We start from the raw sequence: 6,699 nt of genomic DNA, 5'->3' as shown, positions 1-6,699 counted from the left end.
CTACCTTAAGAAAGGGTATTTTAAGGACCCAAAAGGATATAGATGGGCCTTTGGTGTAGCAGCTGTAGAGACTGAGGACATTAAACAGCTGTCTACCTTGCCTGGCCTCTCAGAGGATCCTTCTGTTGTGGGGTTGCTGAAGGTTGAAGAACAACAGGTGCCAATTGCTACTGCCACGGTGCACCGACGACAATATCGCACCAATCGAGACTCCCTGATCCCCATTCATAAACTGATTAGACAATTAGAAAATCAAGGAGTGATTAGCAAGACTCGCTCACCCTTTAATAGTCCTATATGGCCAGTGCAAAAGTCTAATGGAGAATGGAGATTAACTGTGGACTATCGTGGCCTAAATGAAGTTACACCACCTCTGAGTGCTGCTGTGCCAGACATGCTAGAACTTCAATACGAACTGGAGTCAAAGGCAGCCAAGTGGTACGCCACTATAGACATTGCTAATGCATTTTTCTCTATTCCCTTGGCACTAAAGTGCAGGCCACAGTTTGCTTTTACCTGGAGAGGTATCCAGTACACCTGGAATCGACTGCCCCAGGGGTGGAAACACAGTCCTACTATTTGCCATGGACTGATCCAGACTGCACTAGAAAAGGGTGGAGCTCCAGAACATTTGCAATATATTGATGACATCATTGTGTGGGGTGATACAGCAGCAGAAGTTTTTGACAAAGGGGAGAAAATCATCCAAATTCTCCTGCAAGCTGGTTTTGCCATAAAAAGAGGCAAGGTCAAGGGGCCTGCCCGGGAGATCCAGTTTTTAGGGATTAAATGGCAAGATGGGCGTCGCCAGATCCCGATAGAGGTGATCAACAAAATAACAGCTATGTCCCCACCAACTAACAAAAAGGAAACACAAGCCTTCTTAGGCGTTGTGGGTTTCTGGAGAATGCATATTCCAGATTACAGCCAGATTGTACGCCCTCTTTATCAGGTGACCAGAAAGAAAAATGATTTTCAGTGGGGCCCTGAACAACAACAGGCTTTTGAACAGATTAAACAAGAAATTGTGCATGCAGTAGCCCTTGGGCCAGTCCGTATGGGACAAGATGTTAAAAATGTGCTCTACACCGCAGCTGGGGACAATGGTCCTACCTGGAGCCTCTGGCAGAAAGTGCCAGGGGAGACTCGAGGTCGACCCCTAGGATTTTGGAGTCGAGGATACAAGGGCTCTGAGGCCAATTACACCCCAACTGAAAAAGAGATACTGGCAGCATATGAAGGAGTTAGAGCTGCCTCAGAGGTAATTGGTACTGAAGCACAGCTTCTCCTGGCACCCCGATTACCAGTACTAGGCTGGATGTTCAAGGGTAAGGTTCCTACTACTCATCATGCAACTGATGCTACATGGAGTAAATGGATTGCATTAATTACACAGAGGGCTCGAATAGGAAACCCTAATCGCCCAGGAATCTTAGAAGTGATTATGGACTGGCCAGAAGGCAAAGACTTCGGAATGCCACCAGAAAAGGAGGTGACACGTGCTGAAGAAGCCCCACCATATAATGAACTACCAGAGGATGAGAAGCAGTATGTCCTGTTCACCGATGGATCCTGCCGTCTTGTAGGAAAGCATCGGAAGTGGAAAGCTGCTGTATGGAGTCCCATACGACGAATCACAGAAGCCACAGAAGGACAAGGTGAATCAAGTCAATTCGCAGAGGTAAAAGCCATCCAGCTGGCTTTAGACATTGCTGAACGAGAAAAGTGGCCAAGGCTGTATCTTTATACTGACTCATGGATGGTGGCAAATGCCTTGTGGGGGTGGTTAAAACAGTGGAAGCAAAGCAACTGGCAGCGTAAAGGTAAACCTATTTGGGCTGTTGAACTGTGGCAAGATATTGCTGCTCGGCTAGAGAAACTAGTCGTGAAGGTACGTCATGTAGATGCTCACGTACCTAAAAGTCGGGCAACTGAGGAACATCAAAACAACCAACAAGCAGATCAGGCTGCTAAAGTGTTCCAAATAAATTTGGACTGGGAACATAAAGGTGAACTATTTTTAGCTCGGTGGGCTCATGACACTTCAGGTCATCAAGGGAGAGATGCAACATACAGATGGGCTCGTGACCGAGGGGTGGACTTAACTATGGACTCTATTGCACAGGTTATCCATGATTGTGAAACATGCGCCGCAATTAAGCAAGCCAAACGGTTAAAACCTTTGTGGTATGGGGGACGGTGGTTGAAATATAAATATGGGGAGGCCTGGCAAATTGACTACATCACACTCCCTCAAACCCGCCAGGGTAAACGTTATGTGCTTACCATGGTGGAGGCGACCACCGGATGGCTGGAAACATACTCTGTGCCCCATGCCACTGCCCGGAACACTATTCTGGGCCTTGAAAAGCAAATTTTGTGGCGACATGGCACACCAGAGAGAATTGAGTCGGACAATGGTACTCATTTCAAAAACAGTCTCATAGATAACTGGGCCAAAGAGCATGGCATCGAATGGGTATATCACATCCCCTATCATGCACCAGCATCTGGGAAAGTTGAACGATATAATGGGCTGTTAAAAACTACCCTGAAAGCAATGGGGGGTGGAACCTTTAAAAACTGGGATAAGCATTTGGCACAAGCTACCTGGCTAGTCAACACCAGAGGATCTATCAACCGAGCTGGCCCTGCTCAGTCAGACCTTTTACATACAGTAGAAGGGGATAAAGTCCCTGTGGTGCATGAAAGGAATCTGTTGGGAAAAACTGTCTGGGTTCTTCCTGCTACGGACAAAGGTAAACCCATTCATGGGATTGCTTTTGCTCAAGGACCTGGATGTACTTGGTGGGTGATGCTGCAGGATGGTGGAGTCCGATGTGTCCCTGAAGGTGATCTGATCTTGGGTGAGAATACTTAATTCTGAACTGCATGATGTTAATTGCTGCATAATACTAACAGTGTTCATAAGTGTCTTTCAGGTTGAAGCAGTGGTGATGAGACCGGAGCTAGCTGCAAGTGGCGTCCAGTAACCTCCTCGAGACTGACATCTTTAACCTGCAACCCGTGGGCACGAACTGTGACAAAGCTCATACCATCTTTCCTACCCTGGGAGACTCCTAGCCAGATGGAAACCCACAATCCTGAACTAAATGAACTTGATGAACTTTTTTCTTCTGTATAGAGATGAATCATAAACTAATGTTATCTGTATATATTTTAAAATGAAAAGTTAGTGGTGATCTGAGTATGACGTGAATGGTATGGAATAAGGGGTGGAATGTCCTGGTTTGGCCTAAACCAGGCCGATTTTCCTTTCAGTGATTTTTGCTTTCAGCTAAGTCTCCTCTAAGTAACTGCATGTTTGCAGACAGTGTCTGCCTCCAAGACTGATAACGCCCGAAGTTTGTAGTTATCGCTGAGGCACCGGTAGGGATGTTGTGCAGTAAGGCTCTTGCTGTACTTATTCTTAGAGAAACCAAGGTCACTGATGAATTCCTCACTGCTTACAAGTGAAGAGCCGAAGGGGGGTTGCAGCTGCAGTGGGGAGCAGACAGGGCAGGTGACCCAAAATTGACCAACGAGGGTATTCCATTCCACACACGTCATTCTCGGTATAAAGGGGGGGGATCACGAGGGTCGCGCCCTTTTCTGCTATGGCCGGTGTCCAAGGAGGACTCCGTCTGTTTTCCTGCTGCCCCCGATCCCGATCCGTGCATCCCTGAATACAGCTCTCGACCGTTGCTAGGCCCAGCCTGGGCCTTCCCGGAGCCTGCCCTGCAGTGCCGGTGGTGACGTGGCTGACTTCAGGGGAGCTCAATCTTGGTTTTGTATATATATTTGTATATATTTGATTATTTCTATTATTATTATTATATTTTTTTTTTCATTATTATAGTTTATTAAAACTGTTTTAACTTTCCAACCCGGAAGCCTCTCTCCCTTTTCCCTTTCCCTTTCCCTTTGGGGGGAGGCGGGGGGGATAACAGAGGGCATCTGCCACAGGTTTAATAACTGGCCCAGCTTTAAACCGTGACAAGGAGTCACAGAATGATTTAGGCTAGTCTGGAGCTCCAACGCCCACTCAGAGCAGGGCTAACTTCAAAGTTAGATCAGGTTGCTGAGGTCCTTGTCCAGCTGAGTTTTGCAATATCCATGGCTGGAGATTTCATTGCCTTTCTGGGCAACACCCTCACTGGGAAGGAAAAATAACCTTTACATGCAATCAGAATTTCCCTTGATACAACTGCTACCCGCTGCCCCTTGTCCTTTCACTGTGCAGCATGAGATCCTTTCACTCGTGGTTAGTCTGGCTCTGTCCTTCTCTATAATCCTCCATTAGGGAGGGCTATAAAGGCGGGAGTAAATCTCACCTCTGGTTCCCTGGTCATGGGGCAAGAATCATCTGTGTATTCTTTGAAAACTCAGAAAATCCCAAAACATTACAGGTTAAGTACTGCATGCTCAAATCCTGGGATCTTCCAGAAAAGCTTTTTTCTCCATCAGAAAATTTATATCCAGCATTAGTGCTGAAGTGGGAAGATTTACGCTAGGCCACTAATTTATTTTCTATTTTGGGTTCATCCTTCCTTTGACAGCTGAGCTGGATTTACACCTCTTGCTGTAATCTGATGTTAGTACAAGCATGTGTTTTGCTGTTGGAGGCATAGCACAAAGGCTGTCCTGCAATCCAGGATGTAACTCTTTCCTTGTAGGTCTTTCAGTCTATATAAAGCACAGCATAACCGAATACAAAGCAGATAGGAAAAGCACATAGGTCACAACTCCACAGCTATGTGACTGTGTGATGAATCCTGTGAATGTACTCTTGGGTTTTAAGTTACAGCCTGTTTTGATTAGTTCCTTTTCTTTTCTTCTTCTTCTTCTTCTAGCAGTTTTGTGATCTGCCTGTTGTTTTAAAGAAAATTAATAAACAAATAAAAACAATGCAGAACTAATCTGATTTTATTCCTGTTTCTGTCAGGTAACTTAGTATGATAGTACAGTAAGTCAGCTCTATGAGATAAACATAAAAAGCTGATGTTCAATCAATTTTTGTTTTCTAATGGGCAGTGTCGACATAAATGCTGACCATAATTAAGAGTTCATTCTGGAGCTGTTGTGCCTTTGCTGAAGGCAAATGAATGGTGGCATGGCCCCACATTCAGGAAGTCCAGAATTGCAAAAATGAAGTGGATAGAATTAATCAAAAATTCAGAAGCTTGGTGATTTGTGTCCTTGTGAAAGCCTAAGCAGATCATTTCATAAGGCTTTATTTTAAATAAGAAAATAGGAGCTGCATAAATATGTAAATGAAACATCCAAGAATGAGCAAGTGGGAGAAATATTATTGCTATTTGGCTGGCCTGATATATATAATATTAACAAAAATAAGCTCGGAGTCGTACATGGCTCTTGTGTGCATTTTTAAACACAGATGCATAGTTGCAAGTGTGTGCCTATGCATGTAAATAAGTGATAAAAATATGGGTGGAAGCACATGCATTCAAATGAGTTGGCACCTTTATTCAAAGAGCAGAGAAATCTGTACGTTCCGTGATTTCTCTTAAAAATCCAAGAATCTTTCTTCCTGGACTTGTCTGCATATTGTCAAGCACAAAACAAACTCTTCGGAGATACTGGAGACCTTCAACTTCATTGCTATGTTTCACATTTTCTTCCAATAATTCTGTGCTCCCTTTCAAAATATTTCCCATGCAAGACTTTCATATACTGATCTTATCACCGTATTCTTTCACAAGAGTACTAATGCTTGTTTTCATTCAGAATTATTTTCTTGTATTAAGAAACTATGGTAATCAGTATGGAGTAGAGTTTGGCCTCTTGAAGGTCTGCCCCTATAGACTGATCAAATTATAGACTTTTCAGGTCCAGCTCACAGAGCACCCTTCAAAATCCAGGTCTAGTTCCGCGGGTGGCTTGAATTGTACCATCAGCATCACCAGTGACAACCCGTATCCTCTCAGTTTATACCAGATATGCTGAAAAAAATTAGAAATTAATACTAGATAATGGAGAATGAAGGGTACAATGCATATCATTAAAGAAAGAAATAACAAGAGAGAGGCTATGGGAGATTTCTTTGCGATCACTTGCTGCAAAAAAATGAGCACTGAAAATGTTAAGGAAATGTAACAGAGTGATGTGCTAGAGTTTCTGGTAAGAAAAGATCAGAACCGCTGGCAATGCTCAACTGTTATTAAAGTATTGTAATTATTACTGTCAGTTCTTCAGGCCAAAATGTGAAGACAGGCATGTACAGGGACACTGAAGGACTAAATAGTCTAATTTGTCTTAACAGATAAGAATACTGAGGACATTGTAAAACTAAAATAGAAGAAACGTCAGAGTATTTTGCTCTCAAACAAAGAAGTACATTGAATTAGAAGCTAAATATTGATCTAGACATGCAGGTGATAGGAAAAAAAGGAAGCTTCTTTCATTAAATTAACAGCATGAAACTACTTTCCCAAGTAGTTCCAGAGCAGCAGTCCTACAGTACAACTGATAAATCAGGGTAAGCTTTCATCAGAATCTCATCTCTAATAGTCAGCTCAGTCTGTGAATCCTCCTAGATAACCTCTGAGGGCAGAAAAGAGTGTTTAAAAAGGATCTTATTTTGCAAGCGTCCAAGTTGTCTCCTTCTCCCATAGGTCACTAGCCAAACTCAGGAGGATAGACAGGAGATAGAAGGCAGCTTTCGTCTTTTAATCCACA

The sequence above is a fragment of the Nyctibius grandis genome, chromosome 2 (assembly GCF_013368605.1).
Source record: "Nyctibius grandis isolate bNycGra1 chromosome 2, bNycGra1.pri, whole genome shotgun sequence".
NCBI lineage: Eukaryota > Metazoa > Chordata > Aves > Nyctibiiformes > Nyctibiidae > Nyctibius > Nyctibius grandis.
This window is presented reverse-complemented; position numbering follows the sequence as displayed.